This window comes from Callorhinus ursinus, unplaced genomic scaffold, assembly GCF_003265705.2.
Source record: "Callorhinus ursinus isolate GAN/ISIS: 27379988/994484 unplaced genomic scaffold, GSC_fseal_2.0 scaffold6, whole genome shotgun sequence".
Taxonomy (NCBI): Eukaryota; Metazoa; Chordata; class Mammalia; order Carnivora; family Otariidae; genus Callorhinus; species Callorhinus ursinus.
Genome location: NW_027397068.1, coordinates 45,576,069 through 45,600,705, shown reverse-complemented (window position 1 = coordinate 45,600,705; position 24,637 = coordinate 45,576,069). Strand labels below are relative to the sequence as shown.

General features: G+C 39.5%; 1 long non-coding RNA gene across 1 annotated transcript in view; it reads left to right on the top strand.

Annotated features, from left to right (window-relative positions):
- Positions 1 to 23,413, top strand: part of LOC141372911 (uncharacterized) — a 72,005-nt gene extending 48,592 nt beyond the window's left edge. The window contains exons 2-3 of the long non-coding RNA XR_012378430.1: positions 4,243 to 4,413; positions 23,196 to 23,413. This is a non-coding gene — a long non-coding RNA (uncharacterized lncRNA). The remainder of the gene's footprint in view (positions 1 to 4,242; positions 4,414 to 23,195) is intronic.
- Positions 23,414 to 24,637: the final 1,224 nt, after the last annotated feature.

Genomic DNA, 24,637 nt, shown 5'->3' with positions numbered 1-24,637 from the left:
TCTTTCTTTCTTTCTTTCTTTCTTTCTTTCTTTCTTTCTTTCTTTCTCTCTTTCTCTCTCTCTCTCTTTCTTTCTTTCTTCCTTTCCTTCTTCCTTTCCTTCTTCCTTTCTTTCCTTCTTTCTTTCTTTCTTAATTTGAGAGAAAGAGAGAGAGAGAGTGCATGAGCAGGTGAGAGGGGTAGAGGGAGAAACAGGCTCCCTGGGCACTCAATCCCCAGGACTCTGGGATCATGACCTGGGCCAAAGGCAGATGCTTAACTGACTGAGCCACCCAGGCGCCCCTGAGAATTTTCATTAGCCTAATTTCCAATACCTTTCTGCTCCCCTGCATTTTTTTTTCTTCTAATGAGAAACATCTCCCTAATGTTTGCATTTCGGGGAATGGCTCTTTTTTTTTTAAAGATTTTATTTATTTATTTGAGAGAGAGAATGAGATAGAGAGAGAGAGTACAAGAAGGGGGAGTCAGAGGGAGAAGCAGACTCCCCGCTGAGCAGGGAGCCCGATGCGGGACTCGATCCCGGGACTCCAGGATCATGACCTGAGCCGATGGCAGTCGCTTAACCAACTGAGCCACCCAGGCTCCCTCGGGGAATGGTTCTTAAGTGCTAGAGAAGAGAGGGGAGAAAATCTACATCACAGAGGCACAGAGAAAATATACCAGGTTTCTTCCAGGAATTTTGGGATATATTTGCCTATTATCAGAGGTCTAGAGTAATTACTCTTTAAATTTTTTCCCTTCCTTAAGTGCAAGACAATTCTATTTCCAATATTCTGGTATCTTACAATATCTAAAAGCATTTTGAGATGAATGGAGGGAGGTTTGGAACTGGTAAAGATAGATGAGCTTTGAACTGTTTCTAGAACCACACTTTTGGTTTTGTAGAGAGCTGCAAGACAAAATAGTTGTTTCCCATTCCCCAAAGACCAGGATTATAGCCTGACTATTAAGGAACTGGCCCCCCTTTCCAACTAAATTTAATTCTTTGTATCAAGGAGACTTCTGTTGATATCCAGGGGACATGAATTCTTTGTGGTGGGGGTCCAGAATACTTCCACAAAGGACATGGGAAGGCCTGAAGGAGGCAGAGCCTTGTTCCAAAGCCCTGGAAAGTAGGAGGAATTGGAAGTGACAGCAAAGCAAACTGCCACCAGTCTCAGGTGCTTCTGCTAAATTCCCTTCCTAGCTCTTAGTAATTACAGACTAACCTGCATACTGGAATGGGAGATTGGGCTGGAGTGCTCTCTATAAATCTTCTAGGGAAAGGGAAGTGAAAATAGGCAGATAGAACTAAGACAGGGAAACTGAAAGGAACCCATGAAAAAAAAAAGCTATTTTTTTTTCTTTGCTCTTTTTCCTGCTTCTGTTCTCGCTAGGACTGCACTCTCACCTCACACATGTCTTGATGTATGTCCTCCTTTTAAAGGTCAAGCTAATGATTTCTTTGGAGTCTTTCAGCACAATAGATAACATCTAAGGAGTGACCAGGCCAGGCCCTAATGTATATTTTCCAAGACCACTGACTCACCAAGACCCTTGGCTCCAAGGCATAAGTGACTTATGAAGGACATCTGAGCGCTTCTCCTTGTTTGACCAGTTCCTGGATGCCTGAGAGGACACGTACTCCAGACCACTATGCCAGAGAGGTCACCTACTCCAGGCCACTGTCCTCAGTAAAAACCCCAGGCCCCAAGCAAAGATGAGACTCATTTCTCCTTTTCCTTTCTGAGTCGCCCAGACGCTCTGTATCTGCTCTCTCTCTATATTCAATAAACTCTGCTCTCACTTCCTGCTGGCTTTCGTGTGTCATTTCTATCCTGAGCATAGCCCAGGACTCTCTTGGCTAGTCCTGCGGGACGCCTCTGGGTCCTGGGACTTGGTCTGCCTGCATCAGTGCCAATTTTTGAGAAGGGGAATTACATTGGATGTGAATGTTAATTTTTGTTCTAAAGTTGTCTAATTTCTGTTCTTTCATCTTGTTAAGAGAGTCCCTAAGGTTAGCCATTATATTTCTTTTTAACTTAGCCTTTCCATAAGTACCAATAAGATGATTGTTTAGGTCAGAGCCCTCTAAAAAGTATTTTTGTGTGTCAAATCATTTCTGTTCAAAATATATATTTTTTTAAATTTTTATTTAAATTCAATTTAGTTAACATATAGTGTATTATTAGTTTCAGGGGTAAAATTTAGTGATTCATCAGTTGCATCTAACACCCAGTGCTCAAGCGCCCTCCTTAATGTCCATCACCCAGTTACCCCATCCTCCAACCCACTCTCCCCTCCAGCAACCCTCAGTTTTTTCCCTGTAGTTAAGAGTCTCTCATGGTTTGCCTACAAAGTTTTTTTCAATCTAGAAGTTTCGCCAAAGGTTCCTTCAGCTGGCCATTGATGACTAGGATTTATTAATCTTAATAGGAACTCAAATGAATAAGCCTTTTTATGAGTTAACCATGGATGCAAGAGGTATCCCAAAGGAGAACTCAAGAGATGCAGGCCTCCCAAGATCCAGACAGGTTGCTCCCAGAGCCTAAGAAAGCACAGGCACTAACTATAAGGGGCCCAGTTTTCAGCAGCTTTTCCAAACACAGGGAATCACGTGTGTCTCCATTCCCCTCCCCACCTCGTTTTTATTTCCTAAGTTTGGATCCGCAGTGTATTCAGCTGCTCCTCAGATGAATATGCATCCTCCAACTGGTAAAGACCAGAGAGAATATTCTCACTGGTCATAAAGCAGACAATAGAAAATGGTGAACCTCTCTGAGAAGAAAAAGAACCAGTGGAAAACAAGAATACTTATTACCAAATTTTTACAAAAGTCACTATACCCAAGGAACTAGTTCCACAAATATTTTTTCCTGTTTAGATTATCTACAGTTAGAAAAGAAAAAAAAAAAATACTCTCACTTCCATTGGATCCTGCAGGCAGAATTCTTACCTTTTGCCAGCTTTTTGTCAGAGTCTCAAGATCTCTTGGCTGCAGCAGCCCCAAGAGCCAGCATCCAGCCAGTGAAAATCCCATCCAGGTTGCCAAAACTGTAGGGGCAGAAAAGTTTTTTCTTTTTCCCTTCCAGGTTCCTTGGCTAGTCTGATAATTACATGATATTAGACAGATTAACAGAAGAAAAACAAAAGTTTAGTAACACATATACATGGGAGAGACCCAGAAAAACTGAGTAAGTCTCTAAAATGGCCAAAGCCATCACCTTAAAACCATCTTCGGCTAAAGACAAAACAAGATACTGGGGGTGGAGAGTCAGCTATGAGAGGTTACCCAGAAAAGCACAGTAAGCAAGGGTGAGGTTGTTATGCACATCTAAGTCAAAGTCTTCTCCATTGATAAGAGTTTCTAAAGACTGACTTATCCCCCTTTTCCTGGTACAGCAAGGGAGACACCCTTACAAATAGAGATTCTTCCTTATACATGTAAGAGTCTCTTATAAAAAGGTAACTTCTATTTGGTTTTCAGAGTTCCTAAGTTTGCAGTTTCTTAAAAAATAACCAGTCTAAAATAATCCTTATACCAAAGAGACACATTTTGGGGTGGCAAATGGTACTCCCTTATAGTGGCTATAATGGATAAATTCCAAACTCTCAGTGGTTTAAACACAATAAAAATTTATTTTTCATTTTCACAATGATCCAATACAGGAGTTGCTATTTGGGTAGCTCTCCTTCAACCAATGACTCAGGGACCTGGGTTCCCTTTTTATAATAGCTCTATCATCTTCAACATACAGCTCCTGAGATCCCCTTGAGGGGTTCTTTAAACCAACCACCTGAAAGTAGAAAACAGTGTGGAGGATGACAACAAGAAGGAATTTGCAGGCCAAGCCTAAGAGTGTACACAATTTTTCTACTCACGTTCTATGGCCATGCCACACAGGTGAGGTTGAGAAATACTTTGTCATGTGTTAGATAGAAAAAGAAATGTCATTGGTATTCTGCAGCAAGGTCTGCACAAAAGTAGAGTACTAAAGGGCAATTTCACAGGGGCATTAATTCTTCTACCAACTTTTCAGAAACATGGTCCACTTTCCAGGTGGACAATGCATTGTGAAGAGCATCCCAGGCAGAAACAATACAAGGAAACATGTAATAGCATGGGGTATGCAAGGGAGAGTAGGTTGTATGGTGTGACTGGAGTGTAAGATCCAGGGGTAGCAGGACATGAAACTGGGTGATCATTTAGTTTATCTCCACAAAACTTACCAACATTTATAATATGTTTTATATATACTTTTAGGAGTTGAAATGCAGAAAAACATAAAGAACAGGCCTCGTCCTCAAAGAGCTTCCAGCTCAGTGATATCACAAAATAGAGAACTGTGATTAAGAAAAAAGAGAGACTCCAGACAAACTTAAGAGAAGAATCAATAGGACTTTGTGTCTGATTGGGTAAGAGGTGGCAAGAAAGGTGAGCAGAATTGACTGGCGGTGAATAAGAAATATAAAATAACTTCCAGACTTCTAATTTGGGAGCCTGAGTAACTAGGAGAGAGAATATAGGGATAGAAATATGTTTGAGGATGAGTGGAGTCAATTAACGAAACTAATTTTAAACTTTTTGAGATCCAGGGACTTATGGGACATTCACAGCAAGACTAGCAAGCCTTCAAAATTACATATATGAGCACCATGTATACTAAAACTGGAACAGTATAGAGAGGAATAGCATGGCCCCTGAAATGTTGTTCTTTGGTCTCAGCTGGCTAGAATGGGGCTCCATCCGTTGTTTCTCCCTTTGCTCTATTTGCTGCATCTCCTACTTGAACTACTTTTCATTTGGTCAATAAACACTTTTTTATCATATAATAATTTTTTAAAAACTCCATAAAACCTCATGTAGCTATCACTCCATTAGATAAAAGATTTTTAAAGATTTTATTTATTTATTTTTGTGAGAGAGAGAGAGAGAGACAGTGAGAGAGAGCAAGCACAAGCTGGGGGGAGGAGCAGAGGGAGAAGCAGACTCCCTGCTGAGCAGGAAGCCTGATTCCAGACTCGATCCCAGGACGCTGGGATCATGACCTGAGCCAAAGGCAGTAGCTTAATCAACTGAGCCACCCAGGCACCCTAGATGAAAGGTTTTAAAAAGAAAAGAAAGGACTTGCTTACTTCCTCTGTCCGTTGTAGATTTCTGCCCATTCATAAGAATGAAACGATTTTCATTATTGTATGCCATTAGTGAGTTTCTAGTTGACAAAATGAGTAGATTCTTTTCATTCTGCCTACCAGATGTCTTTGGGGAATATGACACTGTTTGACCATCCCTCCTCTAATTAACACTATTTGCCACTTTCAATGTGATGACAATGCTCTTTTCTGGTGCTCTAACTGACTAACCTACTAACTTCTTACTAACTGGTTAGATGTTCTTACTAACTGCTCAGTTTCTTGGATGACTCTTCTGCCTCTACCTACTTCCATAATTGGCCCCTTTTCCTTCTTCATCCATGTGGCAATCTCATCTACATCTCTCTCCTCAACTATCAGTTTCATCAAGGGTCTTGCTCACATGCCTCCAGAAAGGAAGGAGGTGGCCCAAATGAATAGGGAATATATGCACATGCATACCCTGAGTGAAGGGTTGGATTCATGACCAAAAAGGGCAGCTACTCCTCAGTTCCCTTTGATATTTGCCATATGAAAATGCCAAGCACTATGCCCAGATCATCTGATTTATTAAGAAAAGCCACCCAGTCTTTTTTTAATGTAGTATAATATTAAGTAGTAACCCATTTACTTGTTTAATATAGGATGATAATGTAGGGGTCCAGGGCATGCTGTCCCAAGAAAGGCCAGTTTGACATAAAGATTTTATTTATTTATTTGTTTGTTTGTTTGTTTGTTTGTTTAATTAATTTAGAGAAGGAGTGGGGAGGAGCACAGGGAGAGGGAAAGAGAGAATTTTAAGCGGGCTCCGTGCCCAGCCCAGAGCCCTACTTGGGGCTCAGTCTCACAACCCTGAGATCATGACCTGGGCTGAAATCAAGAGTCAGACGCTTAACCAGCTGAGCCACACAGGCGTCCCATACATATGACTATTAAATTTGATTTTTCCTGTTAACCTGTCTCATGTCAATTTGATTCTAAGTCCAGCTAGAAGGACCATAGGGCAGAATAAGGTCATCCTCCCCAACAATATTAAATGGTAGCCCATTCATTTGTTAAAGCCTACTTAGGAGGGGGGAAAAATGCATTCCTCAAGGTTGCTAATTCGTCGTCTCTGGCATAAACCAATGACTCCTGACTGTCCTGACCTCTATCCTTAGGTCCAGTATCAGGGCTCTAGCTATAAACCGGATATTTCTATTTTGTTATCACATAGACACCTCAAATTCAAGATACTCAACACTGAGGTGTGTGAAATGTGGCAAGCATAATTTCTATTATTTTCCCAAAATATGCTTTAGGATGAGCTTCAAAGCTTTTATATCCATCACCACCTTCATTCGCACGTCAATGATAAGGTTAAGCTAAAAGTCAAAACTCTGAATGACTTATATGCAAATAGGGCACTTTAGTGTGCTGAACAATCTATATATAACAACAGTAATAGTAGATATAATGCAAACAATAGTAGGCAGTACCTACTATTTCTATTAATGTATTAGACATCGTGTTAAGATTTTTACATGAATTAACCCTCACAACGATTGTAGGAGAAAAGTACTCTCATTATCTCCATTTGATAAGTGACAAAACATAGAGTCAAATAAGTTCCTGAAGTGATCTTAGTAATAAATAGATGGTTTCAGTATCCAAATCCAGACATGATTGACCCAAAAGCCTTGTAAGCACTATGCTCTACTGCCATTCCAACCTATACTAAATTGTGGTGGTTGAAGCTGAGGTTCAAAATTTTTTGAACAATTTCAATGAGATATCTATCATAAACAGTAAACTCTTTTTCCAGAATGGTGCTGTGAAATCATGACTTTTGGGTCAAGGGAGATTGGTTACTCTCCATCTGTGGGAACATCAGCAATTATGGTGTGTTCAGCATCATTACCTTCTTTTTTGGGTCTTGGAACCTCTCCTTTCCTCCTGAGGACTGCCTGTCTCCCATTCTGGAGTTTGCAGTTGGGTGCGTAATCCAAGAGCCACATCTGTCCTTTCACACCACAGGATTGGGAATGTGTATTCATCTGTTAGGGCTGCCACGACAAAGTACCAAAGACCAGTGGCTTAAATAATAGAAGTTTATTTTCTCATTGTTCTGAAGGCTGGAAGTGTAAGATCCATGTATTAGGAGGGTTGGTTTCTTTTGAGGCCTCCCTCTTAGCATTGCAGATGGCCTTCTCCCTGTGCCTTCACATGGTCTTCCCCTCTGTACGTGTCTGGGTCTACATTTCCTCTTTGGGTAAGAATGTCAGTCATATTGGATTAAAGCCCACCCTAATGACTTTATTCTAACTTAATTACCTCCCTAAAGAAATTATTTCAAGAAGTACAGTTATATCCTGAAGGACTAGGAATTAGAACTTCACTGTATGAATTTTATTGTACCCAATGCTAGCCAATCAGTATATTCAATGCCCCTAAAGAGAGAGGTTGGTCCTGTGGGTATATGTTTCAGGCAAGTTTAAGATTTGTCTTTTTTGAGGATTGATAAGAATGTAGAAAGAAGGTCTTGTCTGAGATTCCTAGTTCCAAGGATGATACAGGTTTGGAAGTTTCTCCATAAGCTGCAAAGTTTCTCTTTGCAGTCATGTAGAGAAAACCTATAAGGATCAACATAAGAACAACAGACATGAGGGATGGAAAGAAGAGAAGATTCTGATGATGTCATTGGACCACAAATATCCAGCCATGCTTAAACCTAGGGAGCCCCCATAATTTTTACTTGAGGCCATACATTTTTGTTTTATTAAACTAGGTTGAATTAGAATTCTGTCACTTTCAATTGAAAGAGGCCTAACAAACAGACCTTGGAAAAAATGGTACCTTTGGCAGAGTAAGTTACATAGAATGACTAATGTTATATTGGTGTAAACATAAATCAGTCATAGGTTACCAAACACTGTCAATTGTCAATGCCCCTACTGAAATAATTCTAAGATGTGTTGTTTATAGTGTGTTGCGGATCAAGTGGTCACTATCCTCCAGAATATTTCCCTAGATGGAATTTCTTGGGGACGGTGGGAGAGTGGCAAATTATTGATGTTAACTTGGGAACAACTTAAATTCTTCAATCAGCTTTTTCACCGGACTCCACCAACATACTCAGTTTAATACATAGAACAAAAAAGCATGAACAAAAAATTCACAGAGAAAAATTTCTCAACCTCTCTTGTAATATGAATGTAAAACAAAGCAATTTGACATTTTTCAGCTATGAAATTTGTGAAAATTTTTAACAAGCCTAGTGCTGACTATGAAGTATTTTCTAGCTCTCTTCCTAATAAGGAAGTCTATGGTAGATTTGCCTTACCTGGGCAAATCGCAATTGGCTTCACCCATTAGTTATGGCTAACGGGGTTGTGAGCATAAGTGATTATTTTTCACTTCTAGGCCAAAACATTTAATTGCTGATGCAAAACTCCAGAGTCTCCTGGGTGGGATTCCAGGAAGGATGACAGAGCAGAGTGCCCATTCAGCCCACAAAAGGTACATTGTTTGAGCAAGATATAAACCTAAGTTGTAAACCACTGAAGTTTTGGGGTTGCTTGTTACTTGGATGACATAGTTTATCCTGACTGAAATGAAATGTAAAAAGTGATAACAGCCTATTTTGACAAGTTGTGTTAAAATTGCACACTCTATACACTGTTAAGGGCAGGTACAATTGGGTAAACTTTTTGGTGTAAACTTTGTCAGGATATCCTAAGAGATTATTAAATTATTCATTTTTCTCCTGGTACTCTATCCTAATATAAAAAAGAAGACGGGAAGAAGTGTTAACCCTTATAACAAAAGTTTTATTTTCCAGTAAGTTCAAGGCCAGATTTGTTGTTGTTTTTTTTTTAATATTTTATTTATTGATTTGACAGAAAGAGAGCACACGTAGGCAGAGCGGCAGGCAGAGGGAGAGGGAGAAGCAGGCTCCCCGCTGAGCAGGGAGCCCCATGCAGGGCTCGATCCCAGGACCCCGGGATCATGACCTGAGCCGAAGGCAGCCACTCAACCGACTGAGCCACCCAGGCGCCCCAAGGCCAAATTTGTTTTAATAAATTTCCAGTGTATTGTAAGTTAAAAGTACCACTCTGAGTTCAACCATGTGTTAGGGTTCTCCAGAGAAACAGAACCAAGAAGATAGATATAGATATTTATGTAGGAATTTATTATAGGAATTGGCTTATGTGGTTTTGGAGACTGAGAGGTCCCACAACCTGCTGCCTACAAGTGGCAGAACCAGGAAAACTGGTGGTATGGTTCTGTCCAAGTTCAAAGTCCTGACAGTCTTGAGGCTGATGGTATAAGACCAGGTCTGGGTCCAAAGGCCTGAGAACCAGGTGCACTGATGTCTGAGCACAAGAGCAAATGGATGTCTCAGCTCAAGCCCAGGGAGGGCATTCACTCTTTTCCCACCTTTCTGTTTTATTTAGGGGCTCAACAGATTGAATGATGCTCACTCGCCTTGGTTAGGATTATCTTCTCTATTCAAGTCTACTGATCCAAATGCTAATCTCTTCCTGAGACCTGAGGCACACCCAAATCCGAGACACACCCAGAAAGAATGTTTTACCAGCCTTCTGGGCGTCTCTTGGCCAAGTCAGGTTGACACCTAAACGTAACCACCCAGGACACCTGATTATGAATTCAGGCTTTACCTCTCATTGGCTATTGTCATTTACCCTTATTACGCTTCAGTTTCCTCATCTTAAAAATGGAACTTCATCTTAAAAATGGGAAGGAGCCCTGTCAGGCTTCCTGCTCAGTGGGGAGTCTGCTTCTTCCTTTCCCTCTCTCTCTGCCCCTCCCCCCTGCTTGTGCACTCTCTCTCTCTCTCTAATAAATAAATAAAATCTTAAAAATAAATGGGACTTCCAATATTACCAAAATTAATTGTATAGAATAAACACTTAGCAAATGTTAGCTATTAATATGATTATATAAAATCCTATATTCTGTTCCCCACCTTGTCCAAGTCTATATTCTGAGTCCTAATTTATATATTCATACTACTAATGCTTTATTTATGTATATTAGTATATTATTGCAAACTTATTTTAGTTCTATTCAGTCATTTATGGTAAAGTAGAATGTTACTGAGGGTACTGTCAAGTAAGATCTCTCCGTGTATAAGTTTCGGACTAAATAACATCAAAATATCACTTTTATATCCAGCAAAGGTGATTGGAGACTATGGGCAGAATGAACTTAAGACTCTATCACTGAAATTAACAAATTTAAGCCCTTCCTCCATTGATCACAGGGAGGACCAGAAAGCTGCCGGCCCATCACCCTGGTGCAGGGTCCTTACTTATCAAATGGCAAAGAGCTGCCAACAATGCACCTCTTCTGGCAGAACAACTCAAGTAAAAGGGGAAGAAGCTGCCTTGATTATATTTGCTATAATAGGTTAGTTTTCCTTTCCCAAGAGTAGGTAAACATGAGAGATGGGTAGAGACTGGAGGAATTACCCTGGCACAGGATGATCTCCTCCAACATTTAACAGCTGTTATTCACTTATTTCATTATTCTTAAACAGATCAGCCAGAAATGGCAACCCCTTTGCCAAAGGACCAAAATCTGTGTGAAAAATCTTACTCCTCTCTTCTTAAGGACCCTCCCTAATAGCAACCATAGCTCATTTGGTCATTCTCCTATGAACACCAAGGGATAGTTTACTTTATACCCAAGACGGGTCTACAACAGGTCAGATTCACTGAATAAATTAGCTCCAAATCACACCATACGCTACTCACTTCTTATGTTATTTCCTATTTCAAGTTCTTTCCAGCCCAATTGTTCAACATAGATCTTCAGAAGTTCTGCAGTAAAACTAAATGACAACACAAAGATTCTCCAATACTTATGCCAACAAAGGAATATACAAATTTAGATCTACCTTTCTTATGAAGTACCCTGGAAGAAACTTAAATAAAAAAATTAAATTTCTTTACAAAGAGTTAAAGGATGAAATCCAATTATGTTCCCCTTGTAAGTTAATTTTTTAAAGAAATTAAAGTCCATACTTATTTCTCTACAATTATTGCTGTGTCTTGGTAGAAACATCTTACTCAGACACTGGGATGGGTTGTAAGTTCTTTAGATGCTGTAGCCTGGGACTTATTACTGAAATACACGTGGTCTCTCACTCACATTGATAAATCCAGAGTTAACAGATGATTGCACAAGATAATCAAGGCGTGCACCCTTTAACAGACTCACCAGTTTCTTAAATTGGTCTCTTTTTTCCTCTATTTTATGTAGGGCTCTTAACATTTGCAGGCTTTCACTGACTAATTTCTTCTCCATTTTCACGATCTCTCAGTTTCTCTCTCCAGGGCTTGCCATTTGATTTTCCAACATCCTTTTTAGATCTCTGGTGTGAGCACGGGAAGCCATTAAGTTCTTTATGTTCAAAACCATCCACAGTTTAACTTCACCATCCTAGAATGGATAATCCCCCCAAAATAATAACAAACCCTGCCCTGAATGTAATCTACTACCTGGCTTACCTTTAATATGATTCAATTTGTCTTCCCTTACAGTCCCAATTTTCTCATTTTTTGAACATATTCCCTCAGGACACAGGATTCTTCATTCACATTATTCACCAGCAATAGTTTTGTCAACTCTAAACTCATTCAGCCATTCTTTGAAGAGTTTATGCTGCTCATTCCCCTCTCAAATCTATTCAGAATTTCTGTAATCTCTTGAAATAGCTGCCCCATCTTCAAGGGGTGGTTCACCACTTGGTCCTCCTATATGTATCATTGAAGTGATTGCTAGGTAAGTAAATGGATCCCAAGACCATTCCTACCTGGCTGCTAGGAATTGAGACAAAAGACATTAGGCATGCAGGCCAGTCCCAAATCTGCTTAAACTTCCAGTTGTTCCCATTTCCTTCATCAGATGTCTAATCCAAATCAAGCCGGGATCCTCATCACATTTCAAAGGAAGTGAGAAGTTTTAAAGTTTACCAATTTGAGCCTTGGGGCATTTAATTAGATTAACAGTTGATCTGCAACATGATGGAAAATACATCAGATAAAAATGGGGTTGGCAATTATGGGAGTTTTGTGTTGTGTTTTTTATTTGATTCAGTTAGGGGCACTCTTTATTTGTTAAGACCCAAAGCCTTTAGACTTCAAGCATAATAAAAAGAAACTGGGATTGGGTGCCTGGGTGGCTCAGATGGTTAAACGTCTGCCTTCGGCTCAGGTCATGATCCCAGAGTCCTCGGATGGAGTCCCGCATCGGGCTCCCTGCTCCTCGGGAGCCTGCTTCTCCCTCTGCCTCTCTCTCTCTCTCTCTCTCTCTCTGTCTCTCATGAATAGATAAATTAAAAAAAAAAATCTTAAAAAAAAAAAAAAGAAACTGGGATTTACTAGAGTAGTTTAAATTTTTTTCCAGAGGTAAATATAGTAAATTGTCTCAATTTATTGAAGCCAGGTGGTAGGTTCATTATATTAGTATCTACATGTTTTTGAATGTTTGAAATATTTCATGATAAAAACAGTAAGGTGTTTTTTTGTTTTTTTTTTTAATTCCAAACTTGGGCCCAGCGAAGCACCAAGATGTCAGGTTTTAAGATGCTAAAGATACCCTTTTCCCTCTCCAATTCAGAAACAGTTGAGAATACACAGAAAAATCAGATGAAGATTATGACATCATCTTTATCATTTGTGAAACAGCTTGGAGAATGTTGCTTTAGATCTTGAGCCAAGTGCCTTGCTAAACCTGGTCCCTGGAATCAACTCACTGACCCAGACCCCTAGCCTGGTAGAAGCCTGCAGAGGCAGAGACCCACCACATCCCAGAGGACAGATCTAAGCACACCCTCTCTGCAGGCAGGGCAGATCTGAAAATATGGGCACAAGCTACTACAGTGAGTGGGAAGGGACATGAGAGGTCCCTTAGGTACTTAAAATAGTCTATTTCTTCATCTGCAATGAGTTCATGAGTATGTATGTATGTATGTAATATATGTATGTAATATGTAAACAGCTGTCAAGGTGTACACTTAAGATTTCTGTATTCTCTGTATGTAATAGTCTGCTAGGGCTGCTATAACAAAATACCAGAGATGGGGTGGCTTAAACAATTGGGAATTATTTTCTTGCAGTTCTAGAGGCTGGAAGTCCAAAGTCAAGGTACCAACAATGTTCTCCCGAGGCCTGTCCCCTTGGCTTGCTGAGGGCTGACTCCTCCATGTATCCTCACACAGCCTTTTCTTTGATCTCTTGATTTTCTTATAAGGACACTTGTCCTATTGGAATAAGGCCCCTCCTTTGTGACCTCGTTTAACCTTAATTACCTTTTTAAAGGCCCCATCTCCAAATACAGTCACATTGGGGGTTAAGTCTTCAACATATTAATTTGGGGGAAGGGGCACACACTTCAGTCCATTGCACCATATACAGTATATTTCAATAACAAAGTTTAAATTAAAAATAAATAAAAGAAGCAAATGTTCATAAAATGAGAACACTTTAATTAAAACAGTGACTGAACTCACTGTAGGAGTTTAAGATGTCCTATCCTTTCTGAGAAAAATATTGAGAGGGAAAAGAGTGCAAGAGAACTGGAAGCCTATGGAAGAAACGGTAGCAGAGGGACCAAGGAGGGTTGGGAGGAATCTGGAAGCAAATATTAGCTTTTACTGATTTACAGGTAGAAGTTAGTTTGGGAGAGACTAAGCTCCTTTAGCCTAGAACCAGCCGGTGTTCGCAGGTGCAGCCCATCAGCTGTCCACTTAGTGGTGAGAGGGAGGGAAAACAAAGGGGGAATGGGGCTGGCCCTAAGGGAGGTAGTTGGGGGACAGCAGCAGGAAGGAGGCAAGAAAGAGAGAGAAAGAGAGACCAACCAAGGATGGGGGAGGGGAGGAGAGAGAGAGGGAGGAAAGAGAGAGAGTAGACAGGGAGAGGAGTGAATAAATGTTAACTCCACAAGGGACAAAGATATGGCTTAATGTTGAAGTAAATGAACTCTAGAGGCTGATGCTTTGGTTTCCGTCCCAGCTTAGTTCCTTAAGTGCTATGTGACCATGGGGAAATCGCAAAATTGCTCCGTGCCTCAGTTTCTTAATCTGTCAAATGAAGTCAAGAATATTACTTACCTCATATGATAATCTGTAGAATTGAATGAGATAACGTGCAGCTTGGCATATGTTTAAGCAAGTACTCTATAAATGTCTACTGTTAAAGACTTCCATCTGGGATCCAAGGTATAAACGAGAGATGAGGACCTACCTGCCTCTGAAGACCTAGTCAACCTGACCGGCCTGGGAAGTAGTCCAATCCCGTTTACACTCCCATGCTTGCTTCTCCTGCTGGGCCTAGATCTGTATAATTACATCCGAACATAGCAAGCCTAGACAGATTGCTCGGTTTAGCTGCGCTGAGGTGGCTGGGAAGCGCACGGTAGTTCTTATGTGATTTTATTTAAGCCTGATATCTCCCAGCATAGACCTAATTTCCCATCTAGGAAATAATGATATCCTGCCTTCTCATGATAAGGCTAAATAAGAAGTCCGCAGTCCACAAATGTGATTTTTCTACATGGGTTATCTTGCTTGCTTTTTTTCATTGGAACAGCCAAAGAAAATCCAGCAAAGACCATTTTATTCCCCTCCACTGTGCTACAGACTGATAGATCACACGAACACCCGAGGGGGATCCTTTCTGAAATGTGAGAGGGCAGGTGTTTTGCTTATTTTCTAGATGGGTGCTTTTTTCCTTGCCAGTGCATATCTCCAGAGAGCACAAGACCCGCGGTAACTGAGAGCTGAAACACCACAGGTTATGTTTACTGTGTGTTTATTAAAAGGTGTTAACAGCTAATTGCAGAGCATCACCCACTTAAACCTATCTCAAACGGTATTATTACCTTGCATCTGAGGAATGTTTCCTTGGCATCGATTTTTAATAGCTTCCGTGAAGAATATGGTCCTGTAGGAGATGCCAAATTTGTGGCTTCATCCAGTGCAATTCAGATGGCCGACAGGATGTGGCTCAGCAGTTATGGGGGTTGCAGTGAGTCAGCTATGGAGACAAATGTTTCCATGGTGACCTTCCCCATTCATTCAGCGTGAGGCCTCCGTATACCCGCGAGGATTAATGACATGGCATTAACACTGATAATCATAATGAAGAGAGCTGTCTGAGAGTGGGGCAACCCAACCCTGACATTTGTGAGGAAATAGGATGGAGGAATTTAGCCAATGTGTAGAGGAAGAAAATATTGAACTAAAGGGAAAGGAAATCCATTTCTTTTCTTTTTTATAGAATAGTTTTCCTGCCAGAATAGACCCGGCTGCTGACAGACTTCTATAGTCTCCCATCTGGGAATTCTCTTAGTATTACAATAAAATGGTGGTGGAAATAAATAACCCAAGAAGTGATTCATTAAAGGTCAATGGAACTGAGATGAGAGAATATGGAAGGGACACACGCTTAAACTCTACTCAGTAATCATGTTTTATTTGTTTGGTCGTTTGTTTAAATACTTTTAAGTGTTTCTTAGGAAATCCTTTCAGGAAGAGTCTTTTACTAAGAGACTTATTTTTTCTATAGCTTCATGGCACCACTTTTGTTCCTTTCAGGGAAAAAACATCCTTTTCATATTGTGCTAATATAGCAACATGTTATTTCGGTGTACAGAGATGTAGGGCGTTATACAAACTGATAAAGTGAAACATTAGGAGCCTACACCCTAACTCAGATGTCAGCCTGGGTAAAATCATAGACAGCGAGATTATGCTTTCCCAGAGCAGGATGCAGATATTCACAGGCTCTCAGAGGACTGGGCTTTGTGATTTAGTTCGATGTTTACATGGTTATCTCCGTTATTAGATTTCAAGACTCCATACAGCAGAAACTTCATCTTGTTCATGTTTGGCATTGCCAGCTCCACTCCCAAAACACACACACAGACAAATACACACACACACGCACACACACACACACAATCTAGCATCCTTCTTTACACACCACACACCACATGACCACGTTTCTATTAAATAAATGGATTTGATCAGCCATGTAAAACCTCAGGTGGAGCAATTAGGCATGTTGTATATGAAGTTCTAGAAATCCATAAAGTCAAATTATAATGGTTTTTAAAACTATGTAGCACTGTTTTGCTTCCCTAAATGCTTAGGCAAGTGGATTTGACACAAATACAATAATGCCTAAAAGGCAGTAAAGGAAAAACATGTGTGAAAAAAACAAGGGGCTCTCAAGGCAGCCCGAATTATTCAGATTGATTATATGATGTCTGCAGCATGCTAATGACTGGACCTACTGTGGCATTTATTAATCCATTGAATATTTATTGAGCACCTTACTTTAATAGCTATTTGCTCTGTGCCAAGCACTATCCTAAGTGCTTTTTGCATATTAACTTATTTAATCTTCCCTAAGAGGTAAACACTCTTATTTTAAAATACCTATTTTTCAGGCAAGTAAACTGAAGTACAAATACCGTAAGTAACTTGCCTAAATTCACACCGACAGCAGGGGTGGGGTCATAAATGGAACCAAGCAGCCTGGCTCCAGATCAAACTCTTAACCACTGCTCAAGACTGCCGACCCCTGGGCTAGAAACGGTAATAAAAATTAATCAAGAGGTACGTACATTTTCTGTGTTTTCCTAAAGCTTAGCATCTTGAAGGAGAGACATACTGAAAAGATCAAGTTACAATCTCTGGTGGCAAGTGCTGCAAGAGCCAAGGAAGAACTCCAGGGACAGGGCGAATGGAGTAGGAGGCTCATGATAAGGAGGAAAAGATACAGATAGTACACGAGGCGAGTGCCATTTTCCTACTGACCTTGTTCCTGACGGTCTTTGGCGATAAGGTATGAATGGCTCAGCCAGAGCATTGTCATATTCAGGAGGGAACCTTTCCAGGTGGTTCCTAAGACCAGCTGATGAACTGTGTGAGACATACCTCTAGTAGACACCTCTAGTAGATGTGTCACAGAAAGACAGAATCTGATGGACAGGGACTGTTATACCAGGTAGGACCTGTCAGCAGAGACTGTTGGAAGGGACAGTATTTCCACGAAGCCAGAAGTGTAGATACGGACATTCTAGAGAATAGCACAGTCAACAAAGGATACAGATACGTTTTTCTAGGTTTAGAGAGAATGCCACAGACATGAGAAACCAAGAAGCCCGGGCATCTGCTAAAGAAGATCGCTCTAAAAGTCAGTCTAAATCTTGGCAATTGGTTACACATTTTTACTCATCACCATAAGAGTAATACATACTGAGCGCTTTATATGTACCAAGCTCTACGATAAGAGTAGGCGAAAAGTATTATTATTGTTATCCTGATCAAAGTTATAGTAGAGCTAGGATATAAGCCTAGTTTATTCCAAAGCTACATCTTATAGTAACTATGGTTTGTCTCCAAGATTCTTGCTGATACTGGTGAATGAGGTAAAATGAATACAGTAGTAGTACGTGATCCTGCTGAGTTAGTTTAAATGGTTAGTAGAGGCTCTTTCCATGTTTCTTATGAGTCATCTCAAGTGGCTGATGTCTTTTAGACTAAAATACTTTTATTTTGGGTGCCTGGGTGGCTCAGTCAGTTAAGCGTCTGCCTTCAGCTCAGGTCATGATCCTGGAGTCCCAGGATAGAGTCCTGAGTCGGGCTCCCTGCTCAGTGGGCTGTCTGCTTCCCCCTCTGACCCTTCCCCCTCTTGTGCTCTCTCTCTCTCTCTCTCTCAAATAAATAAAATCTTTAAAAAAAAATAAAATACTTTTATTTTCAAGAAATGATTGAAAAATCATTCTTAAAATCTTTTAGGATAAAAAGAGGCTCATTTGGGAGCCACGAGCCTTAACGCTACCCAGGATTTTCCTCCTGCAGCTTAGCAATCATAGTGTAACTCGCTTTCTGCAGCCTGTCCTGACCATCAATACTTTCGTGCTCTTCAAACAGACCAAAAGTCGGCATATTTGGGGATCATGTGAAGTACTTATTGCTCCTGACATCGATATTTAGAGGCAAACTATTCATGCCCTGAACTGTACCTTTATATGTGATTACAGTTACTTTACAGAATATCAGCTTGTCCTTCCTGCCTCATAGCTAGGGTTGCTAAATATTGGGGAAAGGGATTCTAACATCCTTTATAAAATATGGCAATGCTTAGATAAATGTATGTTTAACGTCTAGGCACATTTCCTAATTATACCATTCCTTTTTAAAAATACAGGTTCAACATAGATTGTTTCACTCAAATAGCGTACTCACCCCTTTGAATATCTATACCTGAATGAATTTCAAGAAGAGTCCTCAAAACTAACTGATTCACTAATACTGTGGACCAGAAAATAACTTCCTTATTTTAACAATGGGAAGCATTTTTATGACCTGTAGTACCCTGGGTGGTACTTTTGGGAATTATGAAACAAGATTTCCTTCCCTGTTTGCAAACCTCTAGCTCTAAGTTAATTGCCCTTGATGTTGGTGCTCCTGGCTGGCTTATTAAGGATTTGATGTATTGTCCTTTGTCCTTTTGGCTCTTGTCACTGTCTTTACTTCCTTGTCCTTTTTCCGGTATCTACTTGGTTCTGGAGTCTCTTTTTGTTTGCTTTTTCTCTTTTGTACAAAATGTTGTCTTGTCTTTTCAGCATTTCAAAAGGCCTCCCCAGTGACTTGAATTTGAAGAAAGCTGCAGGGTCGGAGCTCAGTGGAAAGCTTAGAATGACAGCAAAATCCCTAAACAGGGACTACTCTTTCTGAATAGGGAAACCTAAAAATAAAAGCTGTCTGCAGCTGGGACTGTGTGCCAAGACAACTATCACTGAAATGCAGAGGAAATCGAAAACGTAAATAAAAAATAACCTTGCTAGAAAGGACTAAGGTGTTAAATTGGTGCCAACGTAGAAACCCGGCAAAGGCCGACTTTCACAGTAAGTGGTTTTTCGCCCACAGATAGTTTAATGTGGTGGAAGTTTGATTCATCCAAGAAATGTCATCCCCAAGAAGGAAATGCAAGGAAACAGCAAAGAGGTTCTAAGTCAGCCTAACTTCTCCAAAACTGAAGAGCTCCACCATTCCCTATGCACCTCTCTCTGCTTTCTTCCTTTCACACAAGAAGCTCTGAGCATTTACTGGTGGTCTTTTCCACCAGCACGCGCTTCCTTTGAATGGCAGTTCTTTTTTTTTTTTAATTTTTTTATTGTTATGTTAATCACCATATATTACATCATTAGTTTTTGATGCAGTGTTCCATGATTCATTGTTTGTTCATAACACCCAGTGCTCCACGCAGAACGTGCCCTCCTCAATACCCATCACCAGGCTAACCCCTCCCCCTACCCCCCTACCCTCTAGAACCCTCAGTTTGTTTTTCAGAGTCCATCATCTCTCATGGTTCGTCTCCCCCTCTGACATACTCCCCTTTTCTTCCTGTCCTGTTATCTTCTTCTTTTCCTTTTTTCTTAAAATATGTTGCGTTATTTGTTTCAGAAGTACAGATCTGTGATTCAACAGTCTTGCACAATTCACAGCGCTCACCGTAGCACATACCCTCCCCAATGGCAGTTCTTTTGAACAGTCAGTCCCAATGCTGAGTCTCCTCCCCCCACCACTCCGTTCTTCCGTGAACTCCAATTTCACATCATCCCAGGCTGGGGCTCCTTTACTCCCACCCTAATTGACATTTCAATGCATTATGCCCTCCAGTTTTTCAACCCCTCCCTCTTAAATTGCACCTGTCATTCTTGCATAGTTTCACTTCCTTTTCTCTTCAATTTGGACCACCCCCTGCCTTATCACTTGTTTGTACCCATTGGGTAAATCCCAAATCTAAATTTAGTCCCTACACCCAGGCTGTGATAACATTTGAGGAAAAATAAACAAGCAGAGGCGTGGCTAATGCCGCTAAACGTGTACGCTCATCTCTGCAGCTGGGCCGTCCATAATGTTTGACAATCTTGTGCGTCCCTCTTTCAGCTCCCCCAACTATCAGCCACCAATGTTGTTTCCGATCTTCACCAAGTTTTACAACCCTCATTCTTCTAGATGTGCTATTATTTTGTTAGCATATGCTCTTACGTGAAGAAAAGTGGGACTCTCTGTTGCACACTAGGCAACAGAATCATTTCTACCATGTGGGACATCATGTTGTTTCTACCAGCATAGTTGATCACCTCCTCCTCTGGCATTTCCTCAGATTATAGCACCATGCTTATTTATCTTAATTTAGCAAGAAAAAAAAATCTCTCAAAACAAAGTTCTTCTCTAGCTACTTTTCCTGTTTCCTCCTTTTATGGTTAAGGAAACTAGCCTTCACTTACCATCTTTGTTTACTCATTCACTTCTCATTCATTTTAAATATAATTCTTTAACATCATCATTCAGATAATACGTGTACCCATTTTAAAAGACTTACATGATACACGTGAAACTAATGTCACACTGTGTGTCAACTATACTTCAATTTAAAAGTAATTAAAACTCCATAAAAGATTAAAAAACAAACATTAAAATTTTTCAAGATGTAAAGAATAATAACATAAAAATGAAAAATAAATTAAAAAGACTTACACTAAAGAACAGTAATTTCCAGATATACCTCTGGCCACCTCCCAATCTGGCTACTCTTGGGCCCCTCTTTTAATGCTTCAGGCCAACTGAACACTGCCATTCTCTTCATTAACAGGTATTTTTTTAATTTCCTCATTTTGATAGCAGAGATTCTTAAGCTTTCTGAATTTGTGTGTATCTGAAAATGTTGCTCTTCTATCCTCATACTTGACTAATAGTGGTATGGGTATTGAATTCTGTGTTGAACATCAATTTCCCTCAGATTTTAAAGGCACTACTCCAGTATCTCTAGCATCTAGTGTTACTGTTGAGAAGTTCAATGGTATTCAGTCCAATTATTGTTCATTTTTATTGTCAATTTTCAAGTTTAAAAAATTTCTCAAAATTCTCAAATATCCGGAAAAGTTGCATAACTAACACAACGAATTTTTTGTTGAACCACTGGTGAAAAAGTTATCACTTCTAAGCCCCAAGATCCTGATTACTGTATATTTCCTACAAAGGCATTTGATATTCTTCTACATAGAAAAAAAACACAGCTATCAAAATCAGAAAATTACCATGGATGCAAGACTAAACTCGTTCAATTTGACTCTTTAGGACATGTCTTTGGACCCCATTCGAGTTTTGCCTGTTGTCCCACTAATGTTTATATTTATAAAAGATCTGGCTCAGAATCACCTCTTGGAGGTCTCTTTACCCTCCCTCAATCGGGAACAATTCTTCAGTTTTTCTTTGACTTCTATAACCTTGAGAATTTTGAGGAGGGCAGGTTATTCTGTGGGATGTCCCCCAGTTAGGGTTTGTCCAATATTTCCTCATGATTAGATTCAAGATATACATTTTTTGCAGGATTACCACAGAAGTGGTGTTACATTCTCCTCAGTGCATCGTAACCACTTTCTAATGCCTGGTACATCTTTTTCCACTCTTTTACACCTTTAAAAGTGAGTCATTATATTAAAATTATATCTCACACAGCTTGTAATTGGGTACTCAGTTTTTTATCTAATCTGACAGCCTTTGCCTCTTAATTGGAGTACTTATTTATTTCTAAAGATGTTATTTATTTATTTGCAAGAGAGAGCAGAGCGAGAGAGGGCAGAGCGAGAGGGCAGAGCGAGAGGATTTCACCTTTGACCCCTCTATTATTTAAAATCTGTTAATTTCCAAATATTTCAGACTCTTAGATGTCTTGTTATTTATTTCTAATTTACACTCATCGTGGTAAGAGAATATACTCAGGAATATTGCAATCTTTTGAAATTTACTCAGACTCATTTTAGGGTCTATTAGTGAACATTCCATGTGTACTTAAGAAAAATGTATATTTGTCAGTTGCTGGGTGTATTCTATTGATGTCCATTAGTTCAAGGTAGCTGATATTATTCTGATCTTCTATATACCTTCTGATCTTTTTTGTCTAGTTGTTCTATCTTAATGAGTGAAATATAGTATGATAATTAGATATGTCTCTCTTGTTCGTTCTGCCAGGTGCTTTTTCAAGAATTTCAAAAGTCTGTTATTAGGCACATACTCATATATGACTGTTATATTTCCTTAATGAATTAAAAGTTTATCATTATAAAATGTTCCTCTTTATATACGATAATATACTTTGTCCCAGAGTCTATTTTGTCTAACATTAATATGGCCACTCCATATTTCCTATGCTGACTGATGACATGGTATAATTTTTTCCATTGTTTTGCTTCAATGTGTTTTTGTTTTTGTTTTTGTTTAAAGATTTTATTTATGTGACAGAGAGAGAGAGAGCACAAACATGGGGAGCTGCAGAGGGAGAGGGAGAAGCAGCCTTCCCACTGAGCAGGCAGCCTGATCTGGGATTCAATCCCAGGACCCTGGGATCATGACCTGAGCAGAAGGCAGATGTTTAACTGACTGAGCCACCCAGGCACCCCTCCATGTGTATTTTTTTAATGAAAAATTTTTCTCTTATGGGGAATATATAATGGGGCCTTACATTTTTATCCAGGCTAAGAATCTGTGTCTTTTAAAAAGGCTTTACCCTAACAAAATTGATAATCATATTAGATATAAATTAATTCCTTCTTATTAAAAGACACAGATTCTCAACCTAAAATAAAAAATGAATAAATAAGATCAAATTATAAGTTTTTATTTGTTTTCTATTTGTCTCACTAGGTATTTTCTGTTCTTGTCTTCTTTTAAATTAACTTAATTTGCTTTTTCCCTTGAATTCCTCGATTTTTTTAAATATACATCTTTTTATTATTTTTTGGATGTTTATGTGATTACAAGATGCATCATTAACTTAACATGATCTACGTAGACTTAATTTTATAGTGTTTCAGATAAAATGTTAGAACTTTGCCAAATAAGAGTTCCCTGTCCTCTTTGCAATTATTGTCATATATATTATTTCTACAAAAATATATAGTTTCAATTATGTAGTTTATTTTCTTAGGTTTATAGTTTCCATTTTCGTCATATGACTTTTAAAGAAACTAATTGAATATAATTTTCTGTTTACTCAGGTATTTATCAAGCGCTGGTGAAGGAGGCAGAGTTAAGGACCTGTGCTCTGGTCCTCACATTCCCAGAATTCTATGGTCCACCCGTCTTGTCATCCCAGGAAGGAAAGCAACATCTCTGCCTATCTTCTGTACCTCTGGTTTTAGTCCATTTTAGTGGAGACTTTGTTAACAAGAAGCAAAAGCTATATTCTGAAATGTTTTATTTCCATTTCTTTCAGTATCTGGTATGTTCTCTTCAAAAAAAATAAATATAAATATCTTATTATTTTTCTTGCTTAACTTTGCTGATTCTTCCCCTGACCTATATTTTGCTGTTTGAAATCCACACTCTCAGTCTTGGTAGCACCCATGTAATTGGGCCCTGCCTCACTCGTGTGTCTTGTTTCTCATTCTGCTTTAGCCTGGCTGAGCTACTGGTTTCCTGAATTCACCCTGTAGTCTCATGGCTTTTCCCTTTCCTCTGGCCCTCCTTCTGTAGGGAGAGCACTTTTATCCATTGACCATGTGGCAATAACACCTTGGAACACTCAGGTCAAGCATCATCTACACCCACAGCTTTCTGTTCCCCCCTCCCCCTACCAGATGGTTAAAAACCATACCTTCCTTTGGGTCCCAAGCGTGACCTGCATATTCTGTTGCCTTTGTTCTCTTAACATTTAAATGCACTTACTTGTTTTCCTGGCTTTTATAAGCACTTTTAAATCATAGAACACATCCCTTTCCTCTTCTTATTCCATGTTGCTAGCACAGTGTCAGCACTGGATGCTGTTGAATGAACAAATGACTAACTGAACACATGAAGGAAGGATTATAAGAGTTCGTGTATTTTAAGTTGAGGTGGGCAATTTTAAGGTGGTAAATCTGTTCACAAGAAAGTAATATCTTAAAACGAAAAAGTTAAACTGAGATGAAAATGTAAAGATTATATCACAAAGAAACATTTAAGAATGAACAAAAAGATCCTATCAAGACTTCTAAATATAAATTGGATCCCAGTGTACAAATTTTTCTCTGTTTTCTGGGAAAATAGATTGTCATGCAATCTATAGCTGATTGGCACAGGATGCTCACTGACCTCTGACCAAGCAGAAGAGGCCAGTGTGAGAGGGTCTTCTCTGGACAAATAAAACGCAAATGCGAACATGCTTGATCATTTCAGAGTAATGGATTGAAAATTCTAAAAAGTGTAAGTCCAAGGCAGAAAAAAAAGTAGTCTTTTAAAAATCAGTGTTTTAATGATGAACAATTTTGGTCAATTAAAGTTTAGACTAATTGCTATGGCGATTTTGGAAAAGAATGAAGTTAATGAGTTCCTGAATGTCAACTGCAATTTTTGAGTACTTTTAATTTGCAATCTCTTTATTTAATGGAGAAAGCATTGAAGACTCACTCTGAATGTATTCAAACTGCATTTAGATTTTACAGCTGTACTTTAGCACTGG